Source organism: Heterodontus francisci, unplaced genomic scaffold (genome assembly GCF_036365525.1).
Source record: "Heterodontus francisci isolate sHetFra1 unplaced genomic scaffold, sHetFra1.hap1 HAP1_SCAFFOLD_62_2, whole genome shotgun sequence".
Taxonomy (NCBI): domain Eukaryota; kingdom Metazoa; phylum Chordata; class Chondrichthyes; order Heterodontiformes; family Heterodontidae; genus Heterodontus; species Heterodontus francisci.
The window spans coordinates 4,714,512-4,734,531 of NW_027141112.1; positions in this window are offsets into that span (position 1 = coordinate 4,714,512).

Below are 20,020 nucleotides of genomic sequence, written 5' to 3' on the forward strand. Positions count from 1 at the left end.
TTGGTGCCTTTGGCTCCATGAGCAGGAGAGTGGAGTAGAAACTAGACAGGGGTCGGAAGTATTGAGAGGTTTTCAAGTTATATTGATGAACTGCGGCTTACAACTAAAGATTGGAGAAAAACAAATGTTTGATACTCGGTTCCAATGGAACTTGCTACGTTGAACCCGAATAGGTAGCAACAGTTTCTCATTAAAAATCACGAAATGAACAGTTCAAATTTTCAACTGGCTTTCTCTCGCTGAAAATCCCAGGACTTATCATCGTCAAACTGAATAGCACAACATCATCAGCGAAAATTACAACACTGACCAGGCAGTAAAGAAATCTAGGTTTGAGTAGCAACAAATAAACTTATCGTCTTCCTGCATCGAAGGACCAAATGACCCTTCCAAAGCTCACGAGGGACCAAGGGAATCAATGTGATTTTGTCTTTTGTAACTTCTGATCATGAGGGTCAAGTGATGGTGGCACTCCAGAAATCAGAACAAAGTCCAGTGAAAATTACCACAGAGGCTGCAGTTCAACGCAGAAAGAGAAAGCACCGGTCAGGATTTCGCTTTAGAAAGCGAGAGACGGAGAGTCTGAACCAACGAGAGAGGCCGACACAGGGGGAGAAAGATAGAAAGTGAGAGTTTCAGATTGAGAGACACGGACAGAATGTGGGTGAGTGTGTGTGTATGTGTGTGTGTGTGTGTGTGTGTGTGTGTGTGTGTGTGTGTGTGTGTGTGTGTGTGTGTGTGTGACAGAGAGGGAGAGAGAGAGAGGGAGAGAGAGAGAAAGATACAGAGACAGAAGCAGAGGCAGTCATTCTGACTAGAATAAGCAACCAAAACAAGATAAGGCGAGTGGTGTATAAATGTTACACTGTATGCTTGCAGAACAAACAAACTGGTGTAAACTATAGACTTTAAGATGGGCAATATTTGGCGTGGATTTATGAGCGTCTATCTTTAAAACAATTAGTCGAGGCGCAGTATAAATAGTGGCAGATGCCAGTCTTCGGCCAATTAATTTCACTCCAAGTGGTAACGAGGTGGTGGGGGGGGGGAGTGGTGGGGGTGCGGGGGGAAGCTGAAGAACATGGATACAGCAAAGGATATAGGTACTAACTTTAACCCGGTTGTAATACTGACGATTGGGCTCCAGACTAGCCCTGTTCCTGGCCAAGCCTTGCCAGCGCATCTACCCAAGAATGTGGAAAGTATGTCCTGTCCACAAAAAGCAGGACAAATCCATTCAGGGAAATTATAGCCCCATCGGTTCATTCAGAATCATCAGCAAAGTGATCAAATATGTCATTGAGAGTGCTATCAAATGACATTTATTCAGCAGTAATCTGCAAACTGATTCTCAGTTTGGGCCCCGTCATGGTCACTGGTTCCTGTCCTCATTACAGCCTTATTCCGAAGGGACTCAACCTCAAAGGTGAGGCAAACATGACTGCCCTTGAAATCAAGAAGCATTTAACCCAGTATGACATCAAGCATCCCTGACAAAACTGAAGTCATTGAGAATCAGTGGGAAAACTCTCAATCATACCTAGCAGAAAAGAACATGGTTGTAGTTGTTGGAGGCCCATCATCTCATCATTAGGACATCACTTCCTGAGTTTAAGAGGGTAGTGTCCTAGGCCTAACAATCTTCAGCTGCTTCATCAATGACCTTTTTCCATCGTAATATCAGAAGTGGGGATTTTTGCTGATTAATGCATAGTGTTCAGTACCATCCATGACTCTCAATACTGAGACAGTTTGTGCCCACATACAACAAGAAATGGGCAAGGCTGAGGCTCTGGCTGATCAGTGACCAGTAACATTTGCGTCACACAAGTGTCAGACTATGACAATCTGCAACATAAGAGAATCTAATCATCTCTCCTTGACATTCAACGGTATTACCATTGGTGCACCCCCAGCATCAACGTCCTGGGCTTACCATTGACCAGCCATATACAAACTGTGGCTACATGAGCAGATCAGAGCCTGGGAATTCTGCGATGAGTAACTCACCTCTTTACTTTCCCAAGACTATCCACCATGTACAAGGTACAGTCATGAATGTGACGAATGCACTCCACTTGCCCGAATGAGTTCAGCTGCAAAAATAGTCAGGAAGCGCGAAACCATCTGAGATGAAGCAGCCCGCTTGATTATAACCCTTTCCACCAATTTCAACATTCAGTTCCTCCACCACTGGCGCACAATGGCAACAGTTTGTCGCATTTACAAGATGTACAGCAGCAACTCTCCAACCCTTCTTTGACAGCACCTTCCAAATCCGCGACCTCCATCATTCGGAAAGACAAGGGTTGAGATGTACGGGAGTACTCCAAGGTTTAGAGCATTTCCATAACTTACTTTAATGAATAACTTTGCAAAATCTTTTATACAGCTAAACTAATAGGGATACTTATATGCTGTGCATATTCATATATTGAAGTCTGTTTGACCTAATGCTTGCATTTTTTTCAAGGCTATACTTTGTTTAAGCCTTTATTTAAGAACAATGGGAGAGATGGGATGAAGACTTCAGCACTACTTGACACGGGCGAGATGAGATAAATGTGATACTGCAGAATTGTAAAAATGGTTGGTATCAAATAGAATGTAATATTTGGGACCTTAGGAATAATCGAAAGAAACAGAAAATATCTGTAAAGTGTGTAGATTAAAGCATTAACGAACTATGTTGTAACAATATAAGATATTTAAAGCAATTCAGTCCCTAATACGGTAAAATCCTAGCACCCCAAAATTATTAGAAAAAAGATGTTACGGGACAGCTTCGGTAATATTACAGAGGGTCAACAGAACATTGTTGGCACACTTAGCGGAAGATAGATCACGGTCAACAAAACACAGCAAGAGAAAACGAAGGAGAGAAGTCCATGCCCCAGCAAGCTCAAAAGCAAGAACCGGTACTGACTGTTGCTGCATACCTATTACTATTGTTAAGTATTAATTTTGTATATTTCAGTTAAGCCTAATAAAATCTGACTTTATCACAGAACTTAGGTCTGTACCTTGTAGGTCTATCTTGGTTAAGAATCCAAAGGTGAGACGGGTTGGATATTCTCTATCTCACCTCTACTCAGGTAACATCTATCTGAAACGGACAGCACCACCACATGCAAGCTCCCTTCCAAGTCACACATCATCCTGCCTTGGAACTATATCGCTGTTCCTTCATTATCGCTGTGTCAAAAAACTACCACCAGCAATGCTCACATCTCGTGAAAGACTAAAAAATCATATCTGCAGATGGAAGTTCCAATGAAATGCATGCACACGAGGAAGAACAGAGGTATAGGATTGATCTGTGCAGTAAGTCTTAATAGTAACGGTGCTTCTGTGATAAGGTAAGCGAAAGCCATTGCTGTAGAGACTCTCACTCCGATCAGAGAGGTAAACGTGGATAAAAGCAACTGAATTCCCACCAAGAGGCTAGTGCTGGCAGAATAATGAGGTGAATGGTTCGAGGAGGAGGGGTAGAGACTGGAGATTACAACTGCTTGACTGACAGCTTCAGTGGAAGAGGCCAGAGATGTTATGGGTTTGGACATAGATGATGGAGGGGCTATAAGTTCAAAATCTCAGGTATGGGATCACTATGGTTAAGTGGTTACAAAAAGTCTTTTCCGCCTGAAACATCAGCCAGGAAGACGGATGCGATTGGTGGCAATATTATACTAGTTAATCACAAGATTGAGGTTTCAGCCTTTCCAATTTCTAATTGTTGGAACTGCACCTCACGCAAAATTCGACTGCTGCAGTCTTAAACGATTGAGGCAAAGGATGGTGGTGTGAGACGGTGACTACCTGAAGCTGGGTTTTGACAGCTTACATGTACAAATTAAACTAATACCTTTGGTGGATGTCACCCGAAGGAAACATGCAGCTGAGGAAGAGTAGGGAGCTAAAATAGAATGTTCAGGTACTCCATAGTTAATCTGTAAGGGAGTGAAGAGAAGCCATTACTGCAGTTACTCTGACGACAATCAGATAGGAGAGACTGGAACCAGAACAGGGTGGTGCCGCTGATCGAGACCATTGTTAGAGGTTTGCAACACTCAAGAATTAGTTTTCTTTACGTTTGGAGGAGATACTGGAGATGGGGAGGAGTGAGGCCAGTGAGGGATATAAACCCATGGATAAGAATTTAAAATTTAAGGCTATTGAGGTGATTAAGAGCTATTGAGATTAATTGAAGGTGAGTGTGGCGGCTGAGCAAGTTCTTGGCGAGGGTTGGGCATGGACAGCAGAGTTTTGCATCGGTTGACATTGATAGAAGGTGGATATTGTGTGACTGGCTCCGTGTGAACGGGAGGAATCAAGTCAGGAGGTGACACAGTTGCAATTGTACTGGAGCCTTTAACCATTGAGGAAAAAACAGGTGAACATCTGCAGTAAAACAACAGAGGGAAGGATGTCAGTGGCGTCGGGTCAGTCTCCGTCCCCTAATATCAAGCACAATAATTTATCGACTGCAATCCTGAACATGTACTTTAATAGTCCTTTGTCAAATAGTGAAACTTCATACTTTGACTCGGAAATTGCGCAGACTAAGCAAAACGGATCTGCTTGTGACTCTGGGTTCAATGTATATTGCGAAACAATCGTTAACATTGACAAATAAATGGGCAGGATTGAGCATGCTCACTTATGTGAGAACTGCAAAGGAAGCCAGTTATTATTGCGTCATTTCTGCTGCTTACCACTTTCAACACTATTCTTGACAATGGCCGAATTATGCTCATAGCCTAGTTTTGCGCTTTTGCACCATATTATTTACTTTGCAGTCAATGCTGATAATGTAATCACTTTGTTCAAGTGAGTGTAAGTAATAACAATGATCAGGGGTATAACCATGTCAGTGGAGAATTATTGCCTGTATAAATCAGGGCTCATTTGAAACCATTAGCTTAGAGTGCATGCTGGAGCTGCTGTTTTTAGAACAAACAAATCTTACGGCTTCTCATAAAAAGGGATCTTCTGCCATTCTTCTGATAGAACACGTTTACTATCCGATTCTTGCTGTAGTTGGAGTACCTGGTGAGCCTTTATCTTACCTATTAATGATGTTAATCAGTATTAACTGTGCAGTTGACAATATATCAGTAACTGCATTTCTTTGTTCTGTCGGTTGAATGAGGGACTAACTTAAGCCTCTGCACTTTCTGTCCTCTATTTGCTGCATCGTATAGTGGATGATCTTTGTGTACCCAACCCTAAAAATATAAATGGATGATTCTCTGTACTGGAAGTACTGGATCCAGATAACTGGCCAACGAGTAGGTATCGGACCATCAGAATAATAATAGTTTCATGTTCAGGAATCAACCGTTCTGAAATATTAATTTAAGAATGTATTTTCAATGATTGATAAGGAGATATATCAAGGTCTCAGTGTCATAAGGAGGCAGCACAATGACCTCTACACCCAATAACAAATTTCACTTTAACTGGGAGTTCGATGCATTTATGGGCTATTCCAGTTATGACACATAATTCTATTCTGCGTGTGTCTGATGCATCTGTGGAGATCTAGCTACTGAAATGAGATTGCTGTTGTTTCTTGCATATTTAATTCTCTGCTTCAATGAGTGTTAACTCACTGATTGCTGTTCGATGTCATTATCAAACCTGTCTCATAGCCATGCATCTTTTCTTTTCTGGTGCTTATCCAATTTCATCTGAAAGTAATGGTCAAATTTACCTCCGCAACTCTCAATCAATGTCTTCTGGATCTTAGCCATGCAGTGCAAAAACGAAAAAAGTATATCTACCTCTTGTCGCTGGTGTGTTTTTTTTTTTTTGCCTTTCATTTAATATTGGTCTCCTAAAATTCATGGGCCTTCCACCAATGCGCACACTTCATTTCTTTCTAATCTGCCGAGAACCTTCAGGATTTTCAATACCTCGATCAAATCACCTCTCCACCTGAGGAGAAATATCATAGCGTTTCCTATCTATCAATGTAACTGAGGTCCCTCATCCCTTTAACCATTCTTGCAAATCTTTGCTGCACCCTGTCACATGCCTTTACATCCTTCTTATAATCTGATTCCCTGACAATATTCCAGTTGAGGTCGAATCTGTGTTTCATAAAGATTCATGAAAGGTGCTTTCTTTTGTACTGAATGGCTCTATTTATAAAGGCCAGGATTGGATAAGCCATTGCAATCAGTTCCTCCATCTTCCCTAGCACCTTCACGTATATGTGTACCTATACATCAAGTTCTGTCTTCTCCTGCACCACGTTTAGATTTTCTCTCTTATTTTATATTGCCTTCCCTCGTTCATTTTCGCAAAAATGTATCATTTCATACCCCTGTGCATTAACTTTCGTTTGCCACGAGTCTGCCCGCTCCACCAGCTTTTCTACTTCATTTTTGAAGTCTATCACTATCCTCTTCACAGTAAACAATACTTCCAGCTTTTGTGACATATATAAATCCACTATTTAAATGTTCTAGTCTGAAAAATAACCTTTCACTAGTTGCTCTGCTTCCTGTCACTCAGCCAACTTCATCTCAATGTTGCCACTATCCCTTATATTCAATAGGCTTCAATTTTGCTGGCAAGTGTATTATGTGGGAGTTTATCAAATGCCTTTTCGAAGTCCATGTACACCACACTATTTACATTACCCTTATTAATCCTCTTTATAATCTCACCAAGATAACTCAATCAAGTTAGATAAAAACGATTTGCAATTATAAAATTCGTGCTGGATTCCTTACTCAATCAAAACTGGTCCAAGGGGCTTAATGTTGTGCTGGATTATTGTTTCTATTCAGCATTCCAATCACAGAGGGTAAACTGACTGTTCTGCATCTGGTCGGTGGACCGTTGGACTCTTTTTGAACAAGGGCGTAACATTTGCTGTTCTCCAGTTCTCTGGCACCACTTATACATCAGGGGCCAAGTGCTGGAAAATGGGATTAGAATAGATAGGCTGGATGGCCGACGCAGACACTGTGGGCCGAAGGGCCTGTTTCTGTCTACCTCCATAACTCTGTTATGACCTCGCCAGCATCTTCTTTCTTTTCTAAATACAGATCAAGTTACTTATTTAATATTTCACCACGTTGTTAGCATCGATGAGTACTTCTTCATTTTCTTCCCAACCTGCCCTCCTTTTAATGCCATTCTATTATTTCTATAGCTATAGACGACTTGTGCTTCTTTTTGTTTTAACTCTGTCTGTTTTCATACCCTTTCCATACCTCTCACATTTCCTTAACTGAAGAGAGTGTTTTTACATTTTGAAATATTCGATGATCCATTTAACTTGTACAAAAGATAATATTTGAATTAAAAAAATACCGACACAGCGTAAACAGCGCCTTAAATAATGGGAGTCGTGAAGATGACAAATTTGAAAATGGATAAAGTGAGGAATAACAGACCTATAAATGTTGGAAACCATAGTCAGAAGAATGAGCTAGATGGAATGGGATAAATGTACAGACAGAAAGGGAGAGGGAGAGGGAAAGGCACAAAATAATAGAGAAAATAAGAAAAAAGAGAATTAGGAGAAACAACCTCAAACAATGGAAATGCAACCAGAAGAGAAAGGAACAGAGAGACAAAGAGATAGTTGGCAAAACAATATCGATCTACATTGAAATGCAGACAGATCAAAGCAATGGGTAGCATAGAACACAGCAGCATATAGAGAGTCATTGGAAGAAACGTGAACTAATAAGACAGAAAATGTTACAGATTAAAAAGACTGAAAAATAGGGGACCTACAGCCGAGAGACAGAGGCAATGAAGGACAGTCATATAAAAAATCAGAAAGGCGTTAATAATGGGAATGATGTAGAAAACATGAAGCACTAAGAATTAATTTGAAACAATGCCTAGAATCTGTGTGCAGGCCAGCAGAACTTCAGCAGTGGAACCAAATGGGCCAAGTAGTGATGTTCTGTATTTTAAATTTGACGGTGCTAACAGTGATGCCTTGATGATGCACACAAAATCCACACAGTTATGAAGGTGGACTTCTGCCCAATTCTTCCTGAAGGTGTATCTCACGCAGCTCTGTCGAACATACTAGATCAGTGACCTTCTGCTTTTGGATAGCGAATTCATTCATGGGACAGAAACAAATGGGTAGGATGTGATGTGTATGTGTGTATATATATATATATATGTACAAATGTTCTAAACTTGTCTTGAAGCTGAACACCTCGAACCAGCTTAGATCCCATATATTTACATCTCCACATCTATATATATATATATATGCCTCGGGTTTTAGGGTTTCTGGCTTCCTAGCTTTTGGACAGATAGTACTCTCCAAAAGTCCAGCTACATTCCTCAACTCATCAACTGATAGGGCTTTCAACCTGGCACAAGTTACTTCACTTTGTTCTAGGAAGGTACCGGTCTCGAATGTGGACATTTTAGTACTCCAGCAATGAAAACCATAAGAAAATCTGTACTGATTTTTTTTTTGTTTTAATTATTTTTTGTTCGGATTTTAGCAAGGCGTTTGATAAGGTTCCCCATGGTAGGCTCATTCAGGAAGTAAGGAGGTATGGGATACAGGGAAAGTTGGCTGTCTGGATGCAGAATTGGCTGGCCCATAGAAGACAGAGGGTGGTAGTAGATGGAATGTATTCAGCATGGAGCTCAGTGACCAGTGGTGTTCCGCAAGGATCTGTTCTGGGACCTCTGCTCTTTGTGATTTTTATAAATGACTTGGATGAGGAAGTGGAAGGCTGGGTTGGTATGTTTGCCGATGACACAAAGGTTGCTGGAGTTGTGGATAGTGTGGAGGTCTGCTGTAGGTTGCAACGGGACATTGAAAGGATGCAGAGCTGGGCTGAGAAGTGGCAGATGGAGTTCAACCTGGAGAAGTGTGAAGTGATTCATTTTGGAAGGTCGAATTTGAATGCAGAATACAGGCTTAAAGACAGGATTCTTGGTGGTGTGGAGGAACAGAGGATTCTTGGGGTCCACGTCCATAGATCCCTCAAAGCTGCCACCCAAGTTGACTGGGTTGTTAAGAAGGCGTATGGGGTGTTGGCTTTCATTAACAGGAGGATTCAGTTTAAGAGCAGCGAGGTTATGCTGAAGCTCTATAAAGCCCTGGTTGGACGGCACTTGGAATATTGTGTTCAGTTCTGTTCGCCTCATTGTAGGAAGGATGTGAAAGCTTTAGAGAGGGTGCAGAGGAGATTTACCAGGATGCTGCCTGGACTGGAGGGCATGTCTTTTGAAAAAAGGTTGAGGGAGCTAGGGCTTTTCTCATTGGAGCGAAGAAGGATGAGAGGTGACTTGATAGAGGTGTACAAGATGATGAGAGGCAGAGATAGAGTGGATAACCAGAGACTTTTTCCCAGGGCGGATTGGTCTGTCACCAGGGGGCATAATTTTAAGGTGATTGGAGGAAGGTTTAGGGGAGATGTCAGAGGTAGGTTCTTTACACAGAGAGTGGTGGGTGCGTTTAGTGCACTGCCAGCGGTGGTAGTAGAAGCAGATACATTAGGGACATTTAAGCGACTCTTTGATAGGTACATGGACGATGGTAGAATGAAGGGTATGTAGGTAGTTTGATCTTAGAGTAGGTTAAAGGTTCGGTACAACATCGTGGGCCGAAGGGCCTGGACTGTGCTGTACTGTTCTGTGTTCTATGTTCATCTGAGCTAATGTTTCCTACACTCTCAGGTCTTACTGCCTCCAAGATCCAGCAGCTATTGGTGTTTTTTCCTCTCTCTATTTCCTAAAAAGCAGTTTCACTTGTTTTCAAGTTTATACAATCCCCAACAGCCATAGAATCATTTACGGCACAGAAGGAGGCTTTTCATCCCATTGAGACCTTTATGGCATTCCAGGGAGCTGTCCTGTCAGTCCCATTCCCCCGCTTCATCCCTGTCGTCCCACAAGCCTATTTCCCTCAAGTGGCCATACAACTTCTACTTCAAGTCATTGATTGTCACTGAGTACAGTACACCTGTGTTTATGTGACTTTTCTGTTTGGTCAGTCTGCAAAAGTTTGAAGGGAAGTTTACCATGTAATTTGATTGCTAATCAATATTCGTGTGGCTTTTTCCATTAAAAAAAACGTTTATAGCAATGCTGCAGAGGCATTTAAAAGAACTTTCGATGTAATTTAACATTTTATCCTGAATGATGTGTATTCTCTTTCATGATAATCAATATGGAGGTTGAACGAAACTCAGTATTACGAGTCACTTTAATTTTCAGGACTGTATCAGGACTTTTAAAAGCGTGCTTTAATGCATACGGCACTGTGGGATAACTTCAAAATAACATAAGCTATCCTGATAACAGGTGCTGCAACATATTTAAAAATGTGAGGTGGAAACATATCTCTTCTATTTGGCTGTTGTTATGCATTCTTTCATAAGAGGTCACCACACAGACAGAAACAACCTACATTCCCAGTCCAGCTATAGAGCAGTTAGGGTATGCTGGAACTGTATGAATGTTAGGCCACAATTTGAGTACTGTGTGCAGTTCTGGTCACCTCATTACAGAAAGGATGTAATTGCACTCGAGAGAGTACAAGGAGATTTACGACGATGTTGCTGGGACTGGAACAATACAGCTGTGTGTAAAGATTGGATAGGCTGGGGTTGTTCCCCTTGGAACAGAGAAGGCTGAGGAGAGATCTGATTGAAATGTACAACATTTTTAGGGGCCTGGATTATGTGTCGGTGAAAGGGCTATATGCCTTAGCAGAGAGCTCAGTGATTAGGGGGCACAGATTTAAAGTGATTGGTAGAGAGATTGGAGGGTAGATGAGGAAAGGTTCCTTCACTGAGAGGCTGGTGGGGGTCTGGAACTCACTGCCTGAAAGGATAGTTGAGGCAGAAACCCTCAACTCCTTCAAAATAATTCTGGGTATGTACCTCAAGTGCCGTAATCTGCAGGGCCACAGACTAAATGCTGCAAGGTGGGATTAGAATTGGTGGAACGTTTTTCGGCTGGCACAGACACAATGAACCAAGTGGAATCTTTCTGTGCCTTGAATTTGCTATGATTCTATGATTCCCGTCGGCAGTTCAGAAGGATCTATGCCCCACTCCAGAGTCTACCTAAGGAGAGGATGTCACTCGATGTAATGCGAGAGGAATTGTGGGTGAGGCAACTGCACTTCAGTGAGGAGGCAATCGGCTACCTCTGTGAGACCTTTAAGGGGTCCTGAAGCAAATTTCACTGCCTTGTCACTGGCAATTAAGGTCAGCACTACAAATATTTTAATACATGCGGGACATTTCAGTCAGATAATGATGACATGTGAAACATTTCCCAGAGCTCCGTGAGGCCCTCCATTCACCATGTCACCGGAGCCATTTTCCACAGAGCTTCTGATTTCATTGACTTTGCCATACCCCCAGCGCAAGTGAAGGAGAGATCTGTCGCATTTCGCAGAATCGCTGCCTTCACAAAGTGCACAGGGCCGGCGATAAGACATATATTACATTGAAGGCACTGAACGATGAAGCTGCCTCACGCACTAACAGTGAACAATTCAAACCATCGAATGTCATGGTCATTTGTGATGCCCAATTAAGGATCCTGAATCTGAATGCAGATCACTGGCAAGTGCTCATGATGCCTGCCTTCTCGGTATCTCAAGTTTGCAGAAGTCTATCAGTACATTAATTCGTAGATTAGAACTGCTATTAGGTGACAAGTGTTATCTGCTAAACAAGTGGCTGATCACACATAACCACAGGAGTAATGGAACAGCAAGACAAAGGTACAATCCTGCACTTGTGTTAACACGTCGAAGTGGTGGAGAAGACAATCGGGATTGTGAGATCATTTTACCGTGCCTGAACAGGTTACAGTATTCTCTTGCTCATGTATCGAATAGTGTGGTGGTTTGTTGTGGATGAACAACTTTGCCTGTGAGAAGTACTGGCCCTTCATCCTAAAGACGAGATTGTTCCAGAAATCAATGAATTCGTAGATTGCAACATGAATGGAGTTGCAGTCGTGCCTCGTGGAACAGTTGAGGAATCTCTGGCTGCAAACAACAGGATGGCTGGAAAGCAGCTAGTGGCTGATGCATTTGAGGATTGAAAATGGGGAAATCCCTCTCCCTTCCACAGAAATAAGATAAAAGTGTTTTCTGAAAGTACAAATGTTGACATTTCTTTTTATCAGGAAATACTATTTGAAAGACAAATGAGGTAGTAAGTGCTGAATGTCAACTTCAGTTGCTTAGTGCAAATCACTTTAGAACAAATTGTGTTAATTATCTATTGTTCTACCTCGTAGAAGTTTCATCGCTGAATTGTTTCATGTTAATCGAATTATTTGGAACAGTTTATAATGACTACAGGCCAATGCACAACAGGAATAGCAGACTCGAATGCGGCACAAACAGTAAATTACAGATATAAGTCATAACAACTAATACCACACAAACTAGTCCTCAAAAACAAAACACCAAAAGAATTCGCCTTGACATCTATGCCTGTGGTTCGATATCACAAAATGGATGGGGCTGAGTGGGTTTACTTAATGTCTCCTGCGTCTTCAGCAGTCCTGCAGCAGAGGCAACACGAGCAGCAGACTACTCGTCGTTGGAGTTCGGCTAGCCAGAATCTGTATCCAGTAAAAGTAACGTTGCTGGCTCATGGGCCTGCAGCTTCTAGGCACCTGGAGCTCCCAGGAGCGGTTCCACTTGAAACTGAATCATTCGTGCCAAACCAGACATATATATTGGTGCAGCCTCAAGGTAATTTGCAGCATTCTGATTCAGATCTGTACGCATTTCAGCAGTTAATGCATCATTCAAAACATATGTAGGAAGTGTCAGCTGCTGACAAGGTGCTGCGTTCCGCCCTAACCTCCCACTTCAAATCCATCATCTCCTGCTTCAACGCCATCACCTCCGACTTCAACTCCATCACCCCCTGCTTCAACTCCATCATCTCCTGCTTCAACTCCATCACCACTTGCTTCAACTCCATCACCTCTTGCTTCAACTCCATCACCTCCTGCTTCAACTCCATCATCTTCTGATCATCTTCATCACCTCCGGCTTCAACTCCATCAACTCCTGCTTCAACTTCATCAACTCCTGTACAACTCCAACACTTCCCACTTCAAATCCATCATCTCCTGCCTCAAATCCGTCACCTCCGGCATCAACTCCTTCATCTTCTGCTTCACCTCCATCACCACCTGATTCATCTCCATCACCTCCTGCTTCAACTCCATCACCTCCTGCTTCAACTCCATCATCTCCTGTTCAACTCCATCATCTCCTGTTCAACTCCATCACCTCCAGCTTCAACTTCATCACCTCCTGCTTCAACTTCATCACATCCTGCTTCAACTCCATCACATCCTGCTTCAACTCCATCACCTCCTGGTTCAACTCCATCACACCCTGCTTCAACTACATCACCTGCTGCTTCAACTCCATCACCTCCTGCTTCAACTCCATAACCTCCTGCTTCAACTCCATAACCTCCTGCTTCAACTCCATCACATCCTTCTTCAACTTTATCACCTCCTGCTTCAACACCATCACCTCCTGCATCAACCCCATCACCTCCTGCTTCAACTCCATCACCTCCTGCTTCAGCTTCATCACCTCCTGCTTCAACACCATCACCTCCTGCTTCAACTCCATCACCTCCTGCTTCAACTACATCACCTGCTGCTACAACTCCATCACCTCCTGCTTCAACTCCATTAACTCCTGCTTCAACTGCATCATTTCCTGCTTCAACTCCATCACCTCCTGCTTCAACTTAATTACCCCCTGCTTCAACTCCATCACCTCCTGCTTCAACTCCATCACCTCCTGCTTCAACTCCATCACCTCCTGCTTCAACTCCATCACATCCTGCTTCAACTCCATCACCTCCTGCTTCAACTGCATCACATCCTCCTTCAACTTCATTACCCCCTGCTTCAACTCCATCACCTCCTGCTTCAACTCCATCACCTCCTGCTTCAACTCCATCACATCCTGCTTCAACTCCATCAACTCCTGCTTCAACTCCATCACATCCTGCTTCAACTCCATAACCTCCTGCTTCAACTTCATCACCTCATGTTTCAACTCCATCACCTCCTGCTTCAACTCCATCATCACATGCTTCAACTCCATCACATCCTGCTTCAACTCCATAACCTCCTGCTTCAACTTCATCAACTCATGTTTCAACTCCATCACCTCCTGCTTCAAGTCCATCACCTCCTGCTTCAACTCCATCACATCCTGCTTCAACTCCATCACCTCCTGCTTCAACTTAATCACCTTCTGCTTCAACTCCATCACCTCCTGCTCCAACTCCATCACATCCTGCTTCAACTCCATCACCTCCTGCTTCAACTTCATCACCTCCTGCTTCAACTTCATCACCTCCTGCTTCAAATCCATCACCTCCTGCTTCAACTCCATCACCCCCTGCTTCAACTCCATCACCTCCTGCTTCATCTCCATAACCTCCTGCTTCAACTTCATCACCTCATGTTTCAACGCCATCTCATCCTGCTTCAACTTTATCAACTCCTGCTTCAACTACATCACATCCTGCTTCAACTCCATCACATCCTGCTTCAACTTCATCACCTCATGTTTCAACTCCATCACATCCTGCTTCAACGTAATCACCTCCTACTTCAACTCCATCACCTCCTGCTTCAACTCCATCACATCCTGCTTCAACTCCATCACCTCCTGCTTCAACTTCATCACCTCCTGCTTCAACATCATCCCCTCCTGCTTCAACTCCATCACCTCCTGCTTCAACTCCATCACATCCTGCTTCAACTCCATCACCTCCAGCTTCAACTCCTTCACCCCCTGCTTCAACTCCATCACCTCCTGCTTCATCTCCATAACCTCCTGCTTCAACTTCATCACCTCATGTTTCAACTCCATCGCATCCTGCTTCAACTCCATCACCTCCAGCTTCAACTCCATCACATCCTGCTTCAACTCCATGACCTCCTGCTTCAACTCCTTCACCCCCTGCTTCAACTCCATCACCTCCTGCTTCATCTCTAAAATCTCCTGCTTCAACTTCATCACCTCCTGCTTCAACTCCATCACCTCCTTCTTCAACTCCATCACCTCCTGCTTCAACGCCATCACATCCTGCTTCAACTCCATGACCTCCTGCTTCAACTCCTTCACCCCCTGCTTCAACTCCATCACCTCCTGCTTCATCTCCAAAACCTCCTGCTTCAACTTCATCACCTCCTGCTTCAACTCCATTACCTCCATCTTCAACTCCGTCACCTCCTGCTTCAACTCCATCACCACCTGCTTCAGCTCCATCACATCCTGCTTCAACTCCAAAACCTTCTGCTTCAACTTCATCACGTCATGTTTCAACTCCATCACCTCCTGCTTCAACTTAATCACCTCCTGCTTCAACTCCATCACCTCTTGCTTCAACTCCATCACATTCTGCTTCAACTCCATCACATCCTGCTTCAACTTCATCACCTCCTGCTTCAGCTTCATCACCTCCTGCTTCAACTCCATCACCTCCTGCTTCAACTCCATCACCCCCTGCTTCAACTCCATCACCTCCTGCTACAACTCCATCACCCCCTGCTTCAACTCCATCACATCCTGCTTCAACTCCATCACCTCCTGCTTCAACTTGATCACCTCCTGCTTCAACTTCATCACCCCCTGCTTCAACTTTATCATCTCCTGCTTCAACTCCGTCACCTCCTGCTTCAACTCCATCACCTCCGGCTTCAACTCCATCACCTCCTGCTTCAGCGTCATTACCTCCTGCTTCAACTCAATCTCCTCCTGGTTCAACTCCATCACCTCCTGCTTCAACTACATCACCTTCAGCTTCAACTCCATCACCCACTGCTTGAACTCCATCACCTCCTGCTTCAACTCCATCACATGCTGCTTCAACTCCATCACCTCCTGCTTCAACTCCTTCACCCCCTGCTTCAACTCCATCACCTCCTGCTTCATCTCCATAACCTCCTGCTTCAACTTCATCACCTCATGTTTCAACTCGATCGCATCCTGCTTCAACTCCATCACCTCCTGCTTCAACTCCATCACATCCTGCTTCAACTCCATGACTTCCTGCTTCAACTCCTTCACCCCCTGCATCAACTCCATCACATCCTGCTTCATCTCCATAACCTCCTGCTTCAACTTCATCACCTCATGTTTCAACTCCATCGCATCCTGCTTCATCGCCATAACCTCCTGCTTCAACTTCATCACCTCCTGCTTCAACTCCATCACCTCCTGCTTCAACTCCATCACCTCCTGCTTCAACTCCATCACATCCTGCTTCAACTCCATGACCTCCTGCTTCAAATTCATCACCTCATGTTTCAACTCCATCACCTCCTGCTTGAAATCCATCACCTCCTGCTTCAGCTCCATCACATCCTGCTTCAACTCCATAACCTTCTGCTTCAACTCCATGACCTCATGTTTCAACTCCATCACCTCCTGCTCCAACTTAATCACCTCCTGCTTCAACTCCATCACCTCCTGCTTCAACTCCATCACATCCTGCTTCAACTTCATCACCTCCTGCTTCAACTCATCACCTCCTGCTTCAACTCCATCACCTCCTGCTTCAACTCCATCACCCCCTGCTTCAACTCCATCACCTCCTGCTACAACTCCATCACCCCCTGCTTCAACTACATCACATCCTGCTTCAACTCCATCACCTCCTGCTTCAACTTGATCACCTCCTGCTTCAACTTCATCACCCCCTGCTTCAACTTTCTCACCTCCTGCTTAAACTCCATCACCTCCTGCTTCAACTCCATCACCTCCGGCTTCAACTCCATCACTTCCTGCTTGAACTACATAACATCCTGCTTCAACTCCATCACATCCTTCTTCAACTTTATCACCTCCTGCTTCAACTCCATCACCTCCTGCATCAACTCCATCACCTCCTGCTTCAACTCCATCACCTCCTGCTTCAGCTTCATCACCTGCTGCTTCAACTCCATCACTTCCTGCTTCAACTCCATAACCTCCTGCTTCAACTCCATCACATCCTTCTTCAGCTTTATCACCTCCTGCTTCAACTCCATCACCTGCTGCATCAGCTCCATCACCTCCTGCTTCAACTCCATCACCTCCTGCTTCAGCATCATCACCTCCTGCTTCAACTCCATCACATCCTGCTTCAACTACATCACCTGCTGCTTCAACTCCATCACCTCCTGCTTCAACTCCATCACCTCCTGCTTCAACTCCATCACTTCCTGCTTCAACTCCAAACATCCTGCTTCAACTCCATCAAATTCTTCTTCAACTTTATCACCTCCTGCTTCAACTCCATCACCTCCTGCATCAACTCCATCAACTCCTGCTTCAACTCCATCACCGCCTGCTTCAACTCCATCACCTCTTGCTTCAACTGCATCATCACCTGCTTCATCTCCATCACCTCCTTCTTCAACTCCCTCACCTCCTGCTTCAACTCCATCATCTCCTGCTTCAACTGCATGAACTCCTGCCTCAGCTGCATCACATCCTGCTTCAATTCCATCACCTCCTGCTTCACCTCCATCACCTCCTGCTTCAAGTGCCTCACATCCTGCTTCAACTTCATTACCCCCTGCTTCAACTCCATCACCTCCTGCTTCAACTCCATCAACTCCTGCTTCAACTTAATCACCTCCTGCTTCAACTTAATCACCTCCTGCTTCAACTCCATCACCTCCTGCTTCAACTCCATCACATCCTGCTTCAACTCCATCACATCCTGCTTCAACGTCATCACCTCCTGCTTCAACTTCATCACCTCCTGCTTCAACTCCATCACCTCCTGCTTCAACTCCATCACCCCTTGCTTCAAAACCATCACCTCCTGCTTCAGCTTCATCACCTCCTGCTTCAACACCATCACCTTCTGCTTCAACTCCATCACCTCCTGCTTCAACTGCATCATCTCCTGCTTCAACTGCATCAACTCCTCCCTCAGCTGCATCACATCCTGCTTCAATTCCATCACCTCCTGCTTCAACGCCATCACCTCATGCTTCAACTGCCTCACATCCTGCTTCAACTTCATTACCCACTGCTTCAACTCCATCACCTCCTGCTTCAACTCCATCACCTCCTGCTTCAACTACATCACCTTCAGCTTCAACTCCATCACCCACTGCTTGAACGCCATCACTTCCTGCTTCAACTCCATAACCTCCTGCTTCAACTCCAACACATCCTTCTTCAACTTTATCACCTCCTGCTTCAACTGCATCACCTCCTGCATCAACTCCATCACATCCTGCTTCAACTCCATCACCTCCTGCTTCAACGCCATCACATCCTGCTTCAACTCCATGACGTCCTGCTTCAACTTCATCACCTCATGTTTCAACTCCATCACCTCCTGCTTCAACTCCATCACCACCTGCTTCAGCTCCATCACATCCTGCTTCAACTCCAAAACCTTCTGCTTCAACTTCATCACGTCATGTTTCAACTCCATCACCTCCTGCTTCAACTTAATCACCTCCTGTTTCAACTCCATCACCTCTTGCTTCAGCTCCATCACATCCTGCTTCAACTCCATCACATCCTGCTTCAACTTCATCACCTCCTGCTTCAGCTTCATCACCTCCTGCTTCAACTCCATCACCTCCTGCTTCAACTCCATCACCCCCTGCTTCAACTCCATCACCTCCTGCTACAACTCCATCACCCCCTGCTTCAACTCCATCACATCCTGCTTCAACTCCATCACCTCCTGCTTCAACTTGATCACCTCCTGCTTCAACTTCATCAACCCCTGCTTCAACTTTATCACCTCCTGCTTCAACTCCATCACCTCCTGCTTCAACTCCATCACCTCCGGCTTCAACTCCATCACCTCCTGCTTCAGCATCATTACCTCCTGCTTCAACTCAATCTCCTCCTGGTTCAACTCCATCACCTCCTGCTTCAACTACATCACCTTCAGCTTCAACTCCATCACCCACTGCTTGAACTCCATCACCTCCTGCTTCAACTCCATCACATCCTGCTTCAACTCCATCACCTCCTGCTTCAACTCCTTCACCCCCTGCTTCAACTTCATCACCTCCTGCTTCATCTTCATAACCTCCTGCTTCAACTTCATCACCTCATGTTTCAACTCCATCGCATCCTGCTTCAACTCCATCACCTCCTGCTTCAACTCCATCACATCCTGCTTCAACTCCATGACCTCCTGCTTCAACTCCTTCACCCCCTGCTTCAACTCCATCACATCCTGCTTCATCTCCATAACCTCCTGCTTCAACTTCATCACCTCATGTTTCAACTCCATCACCTCCTGCTTCAACTCCATCACCTCCTGCTTCAACTCCATCACTTCCTGCTTCAACTCCATCAAATTATTCTTCAACTTTATCACCTCCTGCTTCAACTCCATCACCTCCTGCATCAACTCCATCAACTCCTGCTTCAACTCCATCACCGCCTGCTTCAACTCCATCACCTCCTGCTTCAACTGCATCATCACCTGCTTCATCTCCATCACCTCCTGCTTCAACTCCCTCACCTCCTGCTTCAACTCCATCATCTCCTGCTTCAACTGCATCAACTCCTGCCTCAGCTGCATCACATCCTGCTTCAATTCCATCACCTCCTTCTTCAACTCCATCACCTCCTGCTTCAACTGCCTCACATCCTGCTTCAACCTCATTACCCCCTGCTTCAACTCCATCATCTCCTGCTTCAACTCCATCACCTCCTGCTTCAACTTAATCACCTCCTGCTTCAACTCCATCACCTCCTGCTTCAACTACATCACATCCTGCTTCAACTCCATCACATCCTGCTTCAACTCCATCACATCCTGCTTCAACGTCATCACCTCCTGCTTCAACTTCATCACCTCATGCTTCAACTCCATCACCTCCTGCTTCAACTCCATCACCCCCTGCTTCAAAACCATCACCTCCTGCTTCAGCTTCATCACCTCCTGCTTCAACTCCATCACCTTCTGCTTCAACTCCATCACCTCCTGCTTCAACTCCATCACCTCCTGCTTCAACTGCATCATCT